This window comes from Lepus europaeus, chromosome 11, assembly GCF_033115175.1.
Source record: "Lepus europaeus isolate LE1 chromosome 11, mLepTim1.pri, whole genome shotgun sequence".
NCBI lineage: Eukaryota > Metazoa > Chordata > Mammalia > Lagomorpha > Leporidae > Lepus > Lepus europaeus.
In genome coordinates, this window is record NC_084837.1 from 17,378,094 (window position 1) to 17,395,347 (window position 17,254).

Here is a 17,254-nt window from a genome sequence, read left to right on the forward strand (position 1 = left end):
CTCACTGTCCACTCTGCCTGTCAAAAAAAAAATAATACTAAAGACATGAGAATCATATGACACAACTACATTTTCTTTGGGGCTATAGCCAAAAGAAATGCAAGTTGCATACAAAAGAGATACCTGCACTCCCACAATGGTTGCAGCATTATTCACAACAGTCAATACAGGAAATCAACCCAGGTTTCCATCAACAGACAAATGGATAAAGAAGATGTGGTATATATACACAAAGGACTATTATTCAGCCATAAAAAAATGAAATCCTAACACTTACATCATGTTGAACGGAACTGAAGATCATTACAGTAAGTGAAATATGTGAGCTACAGAAGGACAAATACTGCACGACCTCTTACAAGTGGAAGTCACAAAAATACATTTGGGGCCTCCATTGTGGTACAGCCAGTAAAGCCGCCACCCGCAATGCTGGCATCCCGTAAGGGCGCTGGTTCTTGTCTGAGCTGCTTCGCTTCTGATCCAGCTCCCTGCTTGTGGCCTGGGAAAAGCAGTGGAAGATGGCCCAAATGTCTAGACCTCTGCCACTAGTGTGAGACATGGACGAAGCTCCTGTCTCTGGGCTTCAGCCTGGCCCAGCACCAGCCAATGCAATCTGGGGAGTGAACCAGCGGACGGAAGATCTCTCCTCCGTCTCTCCAAACTTTCAAAATAAATAAATAAATCTTTTAAAAATATACATTTAATTGATCTGCACCTATGTGTTCAGTCTGAATTTAAATTAGGGGTTACTAGAAGCTTGTAAATGTGGGGTTTGGGAGGATGCGGGAGGATAGCGGGTTCCAAAACACAGTGCAGTGAATGTCCCAGGCTCTGGGGTTTTGTAGCACAGTGTGACAACTACAGTACAGTGTTATATTCTAGATAAAGAAATAGGATGAGTAGAGGAGCTGGTAGGCTTCAAACACAATGAAAACACAAGGAAATGGAAGGCTAGTTACCTGGTATGATAGGTTTATGCTGTGTATTTGTGTTGAAATACTGTATTGTGCTTCTGAAAAATGTACAAGTATTGGGACCAGCATTGTGGTGCAGAGGGTTAAACCACCAGCAGCAATGCTGGCATCCTATATGAATGGCAGTTCAAGTCCCAGCTGCTCCACTTCTGACCCAGCTCTCTGCTAATGTGTCAATGGAAGATGGCCCTAGTATGTGGGCCCCTGCCACCCACGTGCAAGTCCCAGATGGAGTTCCAGGTTCCTGGCTTCGGCTTCGCTCAGGCGTGAGCTTGCAGCCATCTGGGGAGTGCACCAGTGGGTGGAAGATCTCTCTCTCTCTCTGTCTCTCTCTCTCTCTTTCTCTCTCTGTCTCTGTCTCTCTTTATATATAACTCTGCCTTTCTTTTTATTTTTTTTTCTTTTTTCTTTTTTTTTTTTTTAATTTTTGACAGGCAGAGGGGACAGTGAGAGAGAGACAGAGAGAAAGGTCTTCCCTTTGCCGTTGGTTCACCCTCCAATGGCCGGCGCAGCGCGCTGTTCCGATGGCAGGAGCCAGGTGCTTATCCTGGTCTCCCATGGGGTGCAGGGCCCAAACACTTGGGCCATCCTCCACTGCACTCCCTGGCCACAGCAGAGAGCTGGCCTGGAAGAGGGGCAACCGGGACAGGATCGGTGCCCCGACCGGGACTAGAACCCGGTGTGCCGGCGCCGCAAGGCGGAGGATTAGCCTGTTGAGCCACGGCGCCGGCCATAACTCTGCCTTTCAAACAAAGTAAATCATTTAAAAAAATAAGCATTAACAAAATTTTTTAAAAAACAAAAAAGAGAGCCCACTACTGCCATGACACAGCTGAATCCTGCTTGTGATCCTCAGTGTGCCTCACACCCGCCTGTCCCCTTTGGGCGTCGGTACCCTGCTTTCTTTACACAGGCTGTATCTCATCTACACAGCTTCTTTAAAGGTACTTTAAAGCCTAGGATGTATAAAAGGGGCATTGTGGTATTCGTAAACATAGTCATCTGACCTTCTCACTGCTCTTTTACTGCTAATACGCATCCACACTGCCCCAAGGCGCTCCCCAAGTGCCGCTTCGATGGTGTCCACTACTCCACTGAACACACAGGCCTCAGTCTACAGGCCCAGTCCCTGTCAATCAGTAGTCACTGAGGCTCCTGACAGAGACTTGGCTAGCATGAGCTGTGCGGAACATTCTAGTACTCTCACACATATGCAATACATTCTCTAGGCAGCGGTCAGAAAGCTTTTTCTATAGAGGGCCACAGGCAGTAACTGCATGCTGAGTATACTGAGTATCTCTTATCTGAAATGCCTGAGATCACAAGTGTTTCAGATTTTGGATTTTCTTCAAATTCTCAAATATCTGTATTTACATAATGGAATTTCTTGGGGATGGGACCCAAGTCTCATTTATGTTTCATATTGTGTACACTTCCAAAAGTTCATAGAAAGCAAAACTAAAAGATGAGTGTTTTGCTGCAAAGAAAAATTTTAAAATAATTTATTAATACATTAGATTCTCATTCTCAGAACAAATGTATAAAAATTACAACACAATTTTTATCAAATCTCATGTTAGTGTGATATTAACACAGAGAACAGATCCAATGCAGTTCATAGATATAATTCTAAGAATATAATGATACTTCCCTTCCTTTTTCTATTAAAAAATCCTCTCTATAGATATTAACTACCACAAATAAGAGCAGATGTCTTTTTGTGTCTGGCTTATCTTATTTGGCATAATGATCTCAAGTTTCATCTTGTTGGTACAAATTTTAAAATCCATCTTTTCATAAAACAAATTTTCTATAAACCTTTTAAATTTTTTTAATTATTAAGAACGGAGAGACAGAGACACATGACTAGAGATCTTCTATCTGTTGGTTCACTACCCCAAAGCTTACAACAGCCAGGGTTGGGCCTGACTGAAACAGGAGCCCTGAACCAAATCTGGGCCTCCTGATTGGTGGCAGGGACCCAGGTACATAAGCTACCACCTGCTGCTTTCCAGGGTGCACATCCACAGGCAGCTGCAGCCTGAGGCAGAGCTAGGACTTGAACCCTGGCACTCTGATACAGGATGCAGGCAGCATAATCGCTGTGCCAAACCTTCCATACACCTTATACCATAGCTTGAAGGTAATTTTGTACAATTTTTTTTTTAGTGTCCTTGAGTTCTGACTTCAGTCCATCACATGAGGTCAGTAATGACGGTGCTCAAAAAAATTTCAATTTTTAGTTTATTTCAGGCGTTCAGATTAGAGATGCTCAACCTATATGAAAAAAAAAAATCCTTATTCTTAGGAAACATACACGGAAGTGTTTAGTTTCAAACTGATGGAGGAAAGTTGTGGTTTTTGTACTATTTCTATTTTTGCAATGGCTTGTAAGTTTAAAATTATTTCAAAAGAGAAGAAATGAAAAATCTTTTTGAAACTTTCTGTGGCCATAGGAAAAAAAGGAATTTAAAATGTTCAAAACAGACTAGCAAACCTCCTTGACGTGTGTTTTAATTGTTCTTCATTACTACAAAACATGGTTAAATCAGACACCTGCATCCATTGCGGTGAAACACATCTTTCCAACCAGAGCAGGTGCCCTGGAAATGTACGTATCTGCCCAGGGGAAGGCTTTGCCTAGAGTCCCACACACTACAGTTTATGAGTTAGAAGTGCAGTCCTCACTGTGGCAATATAAAGGGGTGGTAAAACCTTGCAGAGGAGGGGCTACAGAGGGGTAATTAGGGAGCTTTACCCTTGGAAGCAATTATCAGTTCTCATGGGACCCTGGTTAGTTTTCCTGAGAGCAGACTGTTCTAAAGGCCCCAGCAGGGCCCCCTCCCTCTCTTCGGTTTCCTGTCTCACCACGGTGCCATCATCATGAGGTCCTTATCAGAGCCAAGCAGCAGCAGGCACTCCAGGACTGTGAGCGAATAAATCTCTTTTCTGTACAAATTACCTAGCCTCAGGAAGAATGCTCCTAACAGATGACAGTGATAATGACCGGACCAAGTTCTACCTAACAAACTGTTACCGCGGCATCGTGTCCCCTTCCCACCAAGTTCATGTGTGGAAGCCAAACCCCAGCTTCTCAGAATGCATGGTATCTGGGGATAGGGTTTTTACAACGGTGACTGTTAAAATGAGGCTGTTAGGGAAGGCCTAGATAGGACGTAAGAAGAACAATCCGGACACAGTATGCAGAGAAACCCACCCTGCCCAGACCCTGTTCCCGGGCTGGATTCCAGCCTCCAGCCCTGGGAGAAAACAAGTGTCACTTGCTAAGCCACCCAGTCTCTGCCTGGGATTGGCTGCCCTAGCAAACCAACATGCAAACCATTAGGAAAGTTTGTTCCTATGGGGACCGAGGAGGAAACAGGTATGGCGACAGCCCAGCCAACCACAGGGAAGACTACACCACGCTGAGGGTTCTGAGCTAACAACCCGCACCCACTGCAGCTCATCAGGAACAGCCCTGCAGGAGACACCCTGGGGGCGGGGCACACATTCAGAAACGACTCAGATATGAAAACTTTCCCCTAAATCACTTCTGTTTCTTCCCCTCTCCATGGTGGGGGAGCCAACAACGACACATCTGATAAAAGGTTAAAGGAGAACTACGAGTAAGTATGCATAATTTAGACTTTTCCAAGCAATCTGAAATCTGGGGGAAAAAAATCGGCTCTGACACGCAGCTCAGGGACAGCGGGGCACGGAGCACTGTGGCCCTTTCCCAGGAGTGGCCGGACTGCAATCAGCGGGCACCACCTGTGCCTAAAGCTTGGCGAGCTCTGCCTGAGAGTGCAGACGGCTTGGAGAGACCCCGGCTGCTGGCGGAGGAGCTCAGCATGGGTGTCTTGGTTCGAGTCTGTGGCTCCCGCAGCTCAGGCATGGGTGACAGGAGTGGCGCTGTCCCACCAGCAGCCAACTCCGATCTTCCTAAAGGAAATCACGAAGCGCACAGAGTGGAATATGCACTCTTGGCTAACTTTGGAGTAATACACCTGCTACGGGTACAAAGCTAGAGTACGTGGGCACCTAAGCCATTCACGCCAAAGCGAATGGAAAGCCGGGCACCAGGCTACACGCTGCTCAGACCTGCTGAGGTCCTCAGGCCTGCCCACCACCCCTGGCTGTGCGTGCCAAGCTGAACCACAGCCCACAGGTGACCGACCACACACGTCTGCCTTCCAACCTGAACCTGGGCAGAAGGAGGCAACGGAGAGTGTTCATAGGACCAATTGCACACACTCAGGAGGTAAGCCCAAAACAGGTGACTAAAGGACAAGTGACAGACGGCAGACGCTCCTGGCATAACCGTCTGCCAGGGAGGCACAGAAGTACAGGGTAGAAAGTCCTGTCCCTGTGGCAGTGCCCCAGACCTGGCCGTTTCCAAAGGGGTCCACCCGGCTGTTCACCTCCTGTGGATATAGGGCACGTGTGGACGCTGAGAGTGTTTATGGTTTCCTATGGCTTGTGCCTGGGGTCTGACCAGCACCTGGGTCTCTTGTTCCCGGTGGAGGGAGGGCTGGCAGTGTCGGTTCTCATTGGTCGGCTAGAAGTTCTAGGGGCAGGGATCCCGCCGTCTACTCTCTGTACCCCACACAGTAAGCACAGGAGGCAGTGCTCTAAAGTACAATTTGCTGAGAGAGAAAACAACAATTAATTACCCCTTGTGATGGCTACTTTTACATGTCAATCTGACTAAGCTGTGTACCCAGTTTTGGGTCAAACTCCAGTCCAGATGTTGCTGTGAAGGACTTTTTCAGAGAAGCTTAAAGTTTAAGTCTGTAGGCTCTAAGTATAGCAGATATTATACCTGCATAATATCTAATTGAAGGCCTTAAAAATAAAAACAGGGCTGGATGTGGCACAACAGGTTAAGCCACTGCCTGTGATGCTGGCATCCCATATGAGTACCAGTTCAAGTCCTGGCTGCTCCACTTCTGATCCAGCTCCCTGCTAATGGGCCTGGAAGATGGCCCAAGTGCTTGGACCCCTGCTACCCATGTAGGAGACCTGGATGGAGCTCTGGCCACTTAGGGAATGAACTAGCAGTTAGAAGACCTCCATAGCACTCTGTCTCTCCCTCTCTGTAACTTTGCCTTTCAAATAAATAAATAGAAACAGCTTGAGTAAGTCAAGTTTTGGACAAGGATTCAAACACAAAGTTGATCCTCACACCACTTGTTGAGTTGGATCTGTATGGTTCTTAGAGCAAAGTGTGCCCCTTCCTGTGACTATCTTAAAGGACAACACTCATTCCCACTGTCCCGGTCAGGACAACATGAGCATAAGAAGCAATCTCAAAGGCTCTGCACATAAAATTCTGGCTATAAAATCAAGTTCCAAGATAGAACCCACTGTTTTCGCATTGTTTTTTTCTCTCCTATAGACCAAAGTATCTCCATGTGTTGAGGAGACAGCAAGGAAGAGGGCATGGCATTTGGCTATTTAAGTACCTAAGACATAAATAAAAATCACAGGGACCAGTGTTGTAGCGCAGGTAAAGCCACTGCCTACAACACATGAGTACCAGCTCAAGTCCCTGCTACTCCACTTCTGATCCAGCTTCCTGCTAATGTGCCTGGGAAAGCAGCAGCAGATGGTCCAAGTGCTTAGGCCCCTGTCCCCATGTGGGAGACCAGGATGGAGTTAGACTCCTGGCTTTGGCCTGGCCCAGCTCTAGCCACTGCAGCCATTTGGGGAGTGAACCAGTAGATGGAAGATCTCTTTCTGTATTTCCCTTTCTCTCTGTAAATCTGCCTTTCAAATGAATAAGTCTTTTAGAAAAATAAAATAAAAATCACCAATATGATGGTTTCAAGGTCACAGTAGCTATCACTATAAATCTGTCTCATCTACAACTGAAAAATCTGAATGGCAAAGTTCAAGGCCCATCATTTCTGTACCCCACAGCCATGCATAGAAGACAGTAGCCATGAAGAAGCTGGATAGGAGAACAAGGTAAATGAATGCTCAATGAACTTCTGCTGAACACAAATGCACACCAGGCTTAAAACCAATAAAGACAAAATAAGAACATGTTCCGAGAGGCCTTAAATGCAAAAAAATCATGCAAATGCAAATCTTCTACCTGGAATTCTCCTATTAGGTAACTTGAAATCAGGCCAGAGCTGCCATGTTTAAGCCCCTACCTGTAACTATAAGATCTACAGATACAAGAGAACAAATGCAAAAACAGTAGGTTTAAATCCTACCATATAAAATTGCATTAAATGTAAATAGACACTCAAATCAAAAGGCACAGACTTACAGAATGGGTAAAAAACATGAACCAACTACAGGTCATCTGAGAATCAAACAGGAAGACACTAAAAGAATAGAAAAAGATAAAGCATGCAGAGAAACCAAAAGAGAGCAGGCAGAAGTGGCTATACAAGTAAGACAAAATTAGACATGAAGTCATAATGAATTCTAGAAACATTATAATAAAACGATCAATCCATCAATAAGACAACAATTATAGACATATTTGACAAACCACACAGCCTCATAGTATGAAATTGCAGATGACAATGATCTTCTATACAGAAAATGTTAATAATTCCACAAAAACACTTGTTAGAGCTAATAAATGAATTTAATAAAGTTGCAGGACAGAAAACACATAAAAATCAGTTGCATTTCTATACTTTAGCAAAAACCCACCAAAAAGAAAATAAACTATTTCATTTAGGATAGCATCAAAATAGCATATTTTAATAATAAAATTAGGGGCAGACATTGAAGTGTTGTGGGTTAAGCCAGCACCTGCAATGCCAACATCCCATATGAGCACTGGTTGAAGTCCTAACTGCTTCACTTCTGATCCAGCTCCCTGCTGATTCACCTGGGAACGCATGGAGGATGGTCCAAGTGCTTAGGCCCCCTGCCACATGGGAGACCCAGATGGAGTTCCAAGCTCCTGGCTTCAGCCTGGCCCAGCCCTGGACACTGCTGCCATCTAGTAAGTGAACCAGTGGATGGAAGATCTCTCTGTGTTTCTGCCTCTCACTCTGTAATTCTGCCTTTCAGGTAAATATACAAAACCTTAAAAAAAAAAAAAAAAAAAAAAAGAAGTGAAAGATTTGTATATTAAAATTATAAAACAGACACAAATAAAATGCTATCTTAAGTTCCTGGATTGGAAGACATGATGTTGTTAAGATGACAATACAACCCTCTATAGTCAATGCACTCCTTTTCAAAATTCTAATGGCATTTTTTTGTTTTTTGCACAAATGGAAAAATCTATCCCAAAACTTGCACGCAAATCTCAAGGGACCTGCAACAGGAAAAAAAAAAAACTGAAAAGGAGTAAAATGTTGGAGGTCCTATAATTCCTGACTTCAAATCTTTCTGTAAAGCACAGTAATCAAAACAGTACAGTATTGACATAAAACCAAACATGCTGACCAATAAAATAAAGAGTCCAGAATTAAACATCACACAGTAAAATAAACCCTCACATACACAGTCAAATGATTTTCAACAAGGATGTCAAAACAATTCAATGGAGAAAGAACAGTCTTTTCAACAAATAGTATTGGGAAAACTGAGTGACAACACACAAGAGAATTAAGTTAGACCCATTACCTTGTAACATACGAAAGTCAACTCAGAAAAGATACAAAGCCTAAATATAAGAGCTAATGCTGTAAAATTCTTAGAAAAGCTTAATGACTTTGCATTGGCAATGATTTCTTGACTACCCCAAGCTTAATGGCAACAGAAGAGAAAAATACATATGTCTGACTATATTAAAAAAAAAAAAAAGTGTGTACATTCAAGGACTCTTATCAACAGGGAGTGAATAGATAACCTATAAAATGGGAAAAAATATTTGTAAATCATCCATCAGATAAAGGACTGACATCCAGAACAACAAAAATAAACTAAACAACCTGGTGGAAGTGCCTGGCTCCTGACTTCAGATTGGCGCAGCTCTGCTGTTGTGGCCAGCGGGGGGGTGAACCCTCTCGCTTGCTCTCACTCTCTCTCTCTCTGCCTCTCTTTCTCTCTCTATGTAACTCTTTCAAATAAATCAATAAATCTTTAGGAAAAAACAAAAGAGATCAGTTTGGAGAGGACAGCTTTCCTAGGCTGACTGTTCCAGACTATGACTGCGGAATCCCCGTTTCTTTAAGTGATCTTTGATTTCTTTCATTTCGTCTTTTTCAGGTACAGATCCTGTTTTATTTTATTTTATTTATTTATTTTTTTGACAGGCAGAGTGGACAGTGAGAGAGAGAGAGAAAGGTCTTCCTTTTTGCCGTTGGTTCACCCTCGAATGGCCGCTGCGGCCGGCTCATCGCGCTGATCCGAAACCAGGAGCCAGGTGCTTCTCCTGGTCTCCCATGGGGTGCAGGGCCCAAGCACCTGGGCCATCCTCCACTGCACTCCCTGGCCACAGCAGAGAGCTGGCCTGGAAGAGGGGCAACCGGGACAGGATCGGTGCCCTGACTGGGACTAGAACCCGGTGTGCTGGCGCCGCAAGGCAAAGGATTAGCCCAGTGAGCCGCGGCGCCGGCTCAGATCCTGTTTTATTCAATTTATACCTAAGTATTTGATTTGTTGAAGTTACTGAAATGGCATCTTTTTGAAGTACAAATGTTCTTTTTTAAAGATTTATTTGAACAGCAGAGTGGCACGGATTTTTTTCATTTGCTGGTTTACTTCCCAAATGTCTGTAACAGCTACAGCTGCTCCGAGCTAAAGCCAGGAGCTCAGTACTCCCTCTGGGCGGCAGGGGCCCAGACACTTGGGCCATCCATCGCTGCTTTCCCAGGCGCACTAGCAAGGAGATGGATCCGAAGCCGAGCAGCCAGGACTCGAAGTGGGGCTTGGATGTGAGATGCTGGCATCATAGGTGGCCCAAGCTACTGCACCACAAATGCCAGCCCCTGAAAAAGTATTTAAATTTTTTCTTACTTCTGAAAATGCTGCTATGGAGATTCTTACGCAAGCCTTTATGTGGGCATGTTTTATCTAGAAAAATCTACATAGTGTTATTTCTGGGTCATAAGGTAAACTTAATTTTTTGTTATAGAAATCTCAGTAGGGTAGAATCTAGAAGTGTTATTTCTGGGTCATAAGATAAACATCTGAAGTCCTTTACCCATTTTTTAAGCTAGGACTTAGGCTATCTTCTACTGCTTTCCCAGGCCACAGCAGAGAGCTGGATCAGTGGAGCAGCCAGGACTCGAGCTGGTGCCCATATGGGATGCTGGCACTGTAGGCGGCAGCTTTACCTGCTATGCCACAGCACCAGCCCCTCCAAATTGACCTATCAATCTAACACAATCTCAATGGAAAATCTCAGCAGGATTTGAAAACAGAAATTTCAAGCAACTTTATTGAGTTACGATGTACCTGCTTTACAACATCCACCTACTTTAAGTGCACAGTGACTTTTCGTCATAACCCCGGGAAGATGCCTCCGACCATGAACAGTTAATCCCCATTCCTAAGTCCTGCCCCACGTAATCATAATTTACTGTGTCTCCGCTTACAGAGCTGCCTTATCTGTACATTTAACATCAACCAAAATATACAAGTATGTGATGTTTTTGTGTGGCTTCTTTCACTTTCATTGGTTCATTGGTGTTGCAGCCTATATCAGGGCTTCATTCCTTTTCGTGCTGAGTTATATTACGCTGTGTGGATACGTCACATTTGTTTGTCTACTCACCAGTTTTTTTATAAAAGGATTTATTTATTTGAGGGGACCCACGTCGTGGTCCAAGGAGTACAGCCTCAGCCTGCCATGTTGACATCCCATATGATCAGCTAGTCCCAGCTGATCCAGCTCCCTGATAATGTGCCTGGGAGGGCAGAGGAGGAAGGCCCAGGTACTTGGGGCCGCTGCTTTCCTCTCCACATAGGAAACCAGGATGAAGCTCCTGGCTCCTGGCTTTGGCCTGGTCCTGTCCTGGCCACTGAGGCCATTTGAGGAGTGAGCCAGTGGATAGAGGGTCTCTCTGTCTCATCCTCTCTCTATAACTCTGCCTTGCAAATAAATAAATAAATAAATATTTTTTCTAGAAAAAGATAAAGAGAATCTGAGACAGGGAGAGAGAGATCCCACTAGTTCACTCCCCAAATGCCCACAGCAGCCAGAGTTCGGCCAGGCCAAAATCAGGAGCCAGAAACTCCTTCTAGGACTCAAGCACCTGAGCCATCGCCCGCTACCTCCCAGGGTGTGCACTGGCAGGAAGCTGGCTCAGAAGAGCAGGCAGAACTCCATCCCAGGCCCTCTGCTATGGGGTGTGGGCATCCCAAGCATCCCTGCCCCAGAGCTGGCTAAATTTTGGAGGCAAAAGCAGAAAGTGTAATTGTAACATGTTAGTTAAAACCTCCCACTGTAAAATACATTTTTCAAATATAAAAGCTTTAGAAAACAGTACAAACAGTAACCCTCCCTTACTGTGGGATTCCTGTGTTATCTCCTTTAACATTCATCACAATCTCCTAAGTTCTATGTTACTCAAGAAGGAAAATGGAGCCGGCGCCGTGGCTTAACAGGCTAATCCTCTGCCTTGCGGCGCCGGCACACCGGGTTCTAGTCCCAGTCGGGGCACCGATCCTGTCCCGGTTGCCCCTCTTCCAGGCCAGCTCTCTGCTGTGGCCTGGGACTGCAGAGGAGGATGGCCCAAGTCCTTGGGCCCTGCACCCCATGGGAGACCAGGATAAGCACCTGGCTCCTGCCATCGGATCAGCGTGGTGCGCCGGCCGCAGGGCGCCTACCACGGCGGCCATTGGAGGGTGAACCAACGGCAAAAGGAAGACCTTTCTCTCTGTCCACTCTGCCTGTCAAAAAAAAAAAAAAAAAAAAAAGAAGGAAAATGAGCTGTGGCAGGCCAAGCAGCGCGCCCACCCAGGCTTGGGTGATCATTCGTGGAGCAGGCACCAACAAAGTCAAAGCAGCCGACTTGCCAGAGAATTCTCTATCCTTCCTCCCACCAGCCAGCTGGGAGGCCCCAGGCACTGACTGAGCTGACCTTTCTACCAACTGGTGCTGGTGCAACACAGATCCAGACCCGGAATCCAGACGGGCTCGGTGAGAACACAGAACACCCGGGCAGTGGTAAAGGTGCTGTGGGGCGGTCGCTGAGCAAGGTCACTCTCCCAGCAGCAGCACCAGTGGGTGATTCAGTGGGCACCTGAGGGTTACCTTACAGGTTCTGACACTTGGGGACGAGGGAGGGAGGTATCTGGGTATCTGGCAGCTTCCTTCTAATTTTTTTTTTTTTTTTTTGACAGGCAGAGTGGACAGTGAGAGAGACAGACAGAGAAAAAGGTCTTCCTTTTGCCATTGGTTCACCCTCCAATGGCCGCCGCGGCCGGCGTACCGCGCTGATCCGAAGGCAGGGGCCAGGTGCTTATCCTTGTCTCCCATGGGGTGCAGGGCCCAAGCACTTGGGCCATCCTCCACTGCCTTCCCGGGCCATAGCAGAGAGCTGGCCTGGAAGAGGGGCAACTGGGACAGAATCCAGCACCCTGACCGGGACTAGAACCCGGTGTGCCGGCGCCACTAGGCGGAGGATTAGCCTGTTGAGCCATGGCGCCGGCATCCTTCTAATTTTTAAACCTGTGCAAGTTTGAAATATGCAAGTGTGCTAGTCAGATGGTTGAATTAAGAGTCTGAACTTATCAGACTTGTAACCTAGCACCAGTACTTCTCTCCTTGTCAGTTTTCCTCATCCATAAAATGGGAATATTTGCACCTACCTTTGAGGGTAGTTATATAACTACATAGAATGACAGCCCACTGCCTCTTTTCAGTAACTAAGTTTTGTTGGCACAAAGCCATATCCATTCATCACCTATTGTGCATGCTGCTTTGGTGCTACACAGAGAATCCAAATGTCCCACAGGGCAGGCATTCAACCTAGCACTTAAAACACCAGTTAAGGGGCCAGCGTTGTGGCGTAGTGGGTAAAGCCACTGCCTTCAATGCCGGCATCCCATACTGGCTCTGGTTCAAGTGCCCGCTACTCCACGTCTGATCCAGCTCCCTGCTAATGTACCTGGGAAAGCATGAAGGATGGCCCAAGTGCTCAGCCCCTGCACCCATGTAGGAGACCTGGAGGAAGCTCCTGGCTCCAGTCTGGCCCAGCCCTGGCTGTGTTTGAGGTCATTTGAAGAGTGAACCAGCAGATAGGTCTCTCTGTCTCTTCCTCTCTCTACTTCTGCCTCTCCTTCTCTGTAACATATAGTTTAAAAAACACAAACAAAAAAAGAACACTAGTTAAGATGTCCATATTCCATATCTAGCCTTCTTGGGTTTGATGCCTGGCTTGGCTCCCAATTCCAACTTCTCATTAATGCAAACACTGGAAGACAGTGGTGCAGGCCCAAGTAATTAGGTCCTTGTCACCCATATGAGAGACCTTGACTCAATTCCCGGCTCCTGGCCTCAGCCCCAGCCAAGCCCTGGTCATTGTGGGCATTTAGGGAAAGCAAACAAATATAGAAAATGAGAGCTCTGTCTTAATCTCTCACATTGCCTCTCCGATAAATAATTTTTAAGTGTCTCACAAAGCCTTAAAACAGCTACTACCTGGACCTTTATAGGAAAAGTAGACCTGGTTTAGAATGATGCCCACAACGTCAACACCTAAGAAGTGTTAGCTGTTGTTTAAACCCCAAATTTGCCTTCAGTATGACAAAGTTAGTATTACACAAAAATAGACACAAGCATAGACTGTGGTGATGAATAATGCCAACAGCGGCTGACTCAATAAAATATGCTCCTATGGAATACTATAGTCATAAAAAGAATGGGGAAATTTGTGTACACCAACATATGAAGATTTACAAGATCTTAGAAAAAAAACAGGAAAAAGATTTCCAAGATCTTTAAGTAATGTAACATCGTTAAGTGAAAATGTATGACAGCACACACAATACAATCTCAGCATGTTACAAAAAAAAAAAAAAAACCGAACACACAGAGAAATTCTAAGGGAATTTCACTTTCAGTATACATAGTTCTGTGTGGTTTTAATGAGTTAGAGTTTTGTAAGTTTTCTCACCACTTCAAAATGCGATTCTAGTCTCTTTCACATTGTACCCCAGAGCTACACTCTCCAACCTCCCTTCTTCAGTCCTCAGGGACAAACTACAGTTGCATCTCAGATGCTTGCTGCTAACTATGTGAAACAAGCCAGACCCCTGGACCACATACAACACTCTGGGAAGAGCAAAGCACCGGGAATGGAGGACGACAGGGAGCAAGGCGGACCGCCCGGGCAGCATGGGGGATCCTGCAGCCGGCCCATTTCCTAACTGTGGTTGCCCTCACACGCTTCTGTATCAGCTGGTCAAAGCTCACGGAACTGCACAGCAAAACCCAAGTTTGACAGCATGCAAATTTTAAAATAAATTTAAATACAGAGAGAGAGAGAGAGAGAGAGAGAGAGAGAGAGAGAGAGAGAGAGACACGTAGGGGCTCTATTCTGTACGAGCAGCCTATCGGCACACAAATACATGTAGGGCACAGGAAATGTTCTCGGCCACAACACCGCGCGTTCTGCCTCCCTCCCAGTGAGGAAGCAGCTGGAGGAAGAGGCAGCAGCGAACCCCACATCATCGGCCGGATTCCTACCCCTGCACACCTGGCGCGGCCCGCGTGGATTCAGCACGAGATTGTTCCGCGTCTGCAGGTGTAGGCTGTGCACAGAAAACCATCCGCGATGTGCAGGGCTCGGGACCCGCACTGGTCCAGGCACCTGCGCAGGCAGCGGCCGCGTCCCAGGCACCTGACCGGTCTGAGCACAGCGACCCGACACCAGCGCCAGGTAGCACTGCCGCTGCAATCACGGCGGCCAGGACCCACCAGGGGCTCGCCAAGCGGCAGAGGTGGTCGGACGGGGCGCGCGGCTCCCGAGGTCGCAGTGGCCCCCGGGGGCGGACGCGGGCGTGGACAGCAGTGGCTATCCGGGCCGTCCAGACTCAGCGGCACAGCTGAGCGGCACTAGCGCCAACGACGCTCCTCCAACCCCATTTCCAAACCCTCGCACCTTCTTCTCCCACCCACCATGTGCTGCAAATGAAGCCTCTGAGGCTTAAAATACCCGATCCGGAACGGCTGTGCCGAGCGGCGCTCCCCACGCAGCCATCCAGTCTCCCGAACAAAGCCCCAAACTCCTCTCCCCACTGCAGCCGCAGAGCGGTTTCGCCTGACCACAAAAGCGGGGTCAGGTCTCGTCGCACGACCCTAGCGCAATACGAACACGCCGCTCTCCCCGCTTCCCAACAATGCCACGCAACGCGCCGTGTATCCCTCCCTGCCGGGCGCTCCGCCACGTGCCGGGGGGCGCGGGCACCGGGCCGGGGGGCGCCGGGGCCGGGGGTTCCGGGACCAAGGGGCCCGGGGGCCGTAGTTCCGGGAGCGCAGGGGCCCCGGGTGCGGGAGAGAGGGATTTGCGGGCCGGGGCTGTGGGTGTGGGAGTGCGGGGTCCGGCGCTCCGCGGCCGAGGGTTCGGGCGTGTGCGGCTGCGGCGACCCCGGGAAGGCCTCGCCGCCCGGGAGGCCGCGCACTGCGGGCAAGTCCCGGCCCAGCGCCGCCGCCGCCCTGGCCGGCTCGGGTCCCCAGGGCAGCCCCGAACCCCACGGGAGGCTGCAGGGCGCGCGCGGGAGTGGGAGCATCGACGCCCGTTACCTGCGTCCGCGGCGGCGGCGGCGGCTCGGGGGTCCCGGCGGGCGCTGGGAGTTTCCTGCCTCAGTGAGTCACCCGGGCGGGCCGGGAATGCGCCAGGAAACACCCGGCCTCCTCCCCTTCCTCCCGGGGCGGGTGTTCTCCCGGCTCGGCCCCTTCCTCCTGGCGCTCCTCCCTCCGCGCTCGGGCCGCGGCCCAGCCCGCTCCGTCCCGCCGGCCCCCGGAGGCGACCTCCGCGGGGATCGGCCGTGGGGCCGCCGCTCCAGAACCAAAGGGGGCAGGGGTCCGCGCGGGGGGCGGGAGGAGCTACCGCAGGGCCTTGGGTTGGGGGGGACCCCTGGGGCGCCCCACCGCCGGGGAGGAGGCCCGCTCACCCGCAGGTCCGCGGAGCGTGAGCCCCTGCCCTCCGCACGGATCACAGCCCCGATGGGAATGGCTGGCCCGAGGAAACCCCGCTGGAACTACCCCCCCACACACACACGCCCCCCCAAATCCTGGAGGCAGGCGGAGCACATCCCGTGGAGCTACTGACGGTGTGAGCTTGTCACAGACACGCTTAGGAGAACGGCCCGAGCTCCGTGCTCCCCCTCACCCAGCCGTCAAGTGTTCTAGCCCGGCCACCAGAGGCTGGGTGACCCACGGGCTGTGCTCTGGGTCAGGCAGAACGGAACAGCGAATGAATTCTGGCCGGAGAATCTCTCCCTCTGCAGACTGCTGCTGCCGGCGGCTCCGGAGGTCCCTCAGGCTCCTGGAACACAGGGCCTCTGAGTAACACCCAGGTTCCTAACCCACACGTTTTCAATGAACAGATGGCTACTTTTCTCTGCCCCAGGGCCGAATGTCAAAGTTAGGTTCCAAAGGGTTATGACACTGTAGGTGAAATGACAGGACATAAATCGATCACTTAAAAATATTATAATTCCTAGAGCAATTAATAAAAGAAGAAGAGGCAGATAGAGTGCAAACCCAATCAAAAGAAGATAGAAGGGCCGCGATGTGACACAGTGGGCAAAGCTGCTGCCTGCCATCCCGGCATCCCATAAGAGCACTGTTTGGTGTCCCAGCTGCTCCACCTCTGATCCAGCTCGCTGCTAAATGCACCTGGGAAGGCAATGGAAGACGACCCAGGAGCTCGGGCCCCTGCACCCACGTGGGTGAAGACCCAGGTGAAGCTCCTGGCTTCAGCCAGGGTTGCCAGCATGTTGGTAGTAAATCAGCAGATGGAAGATTTTCTCTCTCTGTAAATGGACTAAACACTAAGAGTAGAAGACAAAAACTGTCCCAATGGATATAAAGAAGATCCAAATATATGTGTTAAGAGAGATGTATTTTGAGAAAATTAAAGAGGCTGAAATTCAAAAGACATATAAGGGTATATACCACGTGCATACTAAGAATAAGGAAGTGTTTCTATCAATATCAAAGTAGACTTCAAGTCAAGGAGCACCACAGAGACAAAAAAAGACATGTGGTAAAAATAAATGAGTTGAATCATTCAGAAAAATCACTGCAGGGCCTACGTTGTGGTGCCTGTGTCCCACGTGGGAGTGCCAGTTCTAGTCCTGGCTCATCTATTTCCAATCCAACTCCCTGCTAATGGACTTGGAAAGGC

The 17,254-nt window shown here is 48.4% G+C and overlaps 1 protein-coding gene across 1 annotated transcript in view; it reads right to left on the reverse strand.

Annotated features, from left to right (window-relative positions):
- Positions 1 to 15,736, reverse strand: part of CYFIP1 (cytoplasmic FMR1 interacting protein 1) — a 95,304-nt gene extending 79,568 nt beyond the window's left edge. The window contains exon 1 of the mRNA XM_062205027.1: positions 15,646 to 15,736. The gene's annotated coding sequence lies outside the window, so the exon portion shown is untranslated. The remainder of the gene's footprint in view (positions 1 to 15,645) is intronic.
- Between the last annotated feature and the right edge of the window lie 1,518 nt (positions 15,737 to 17,254).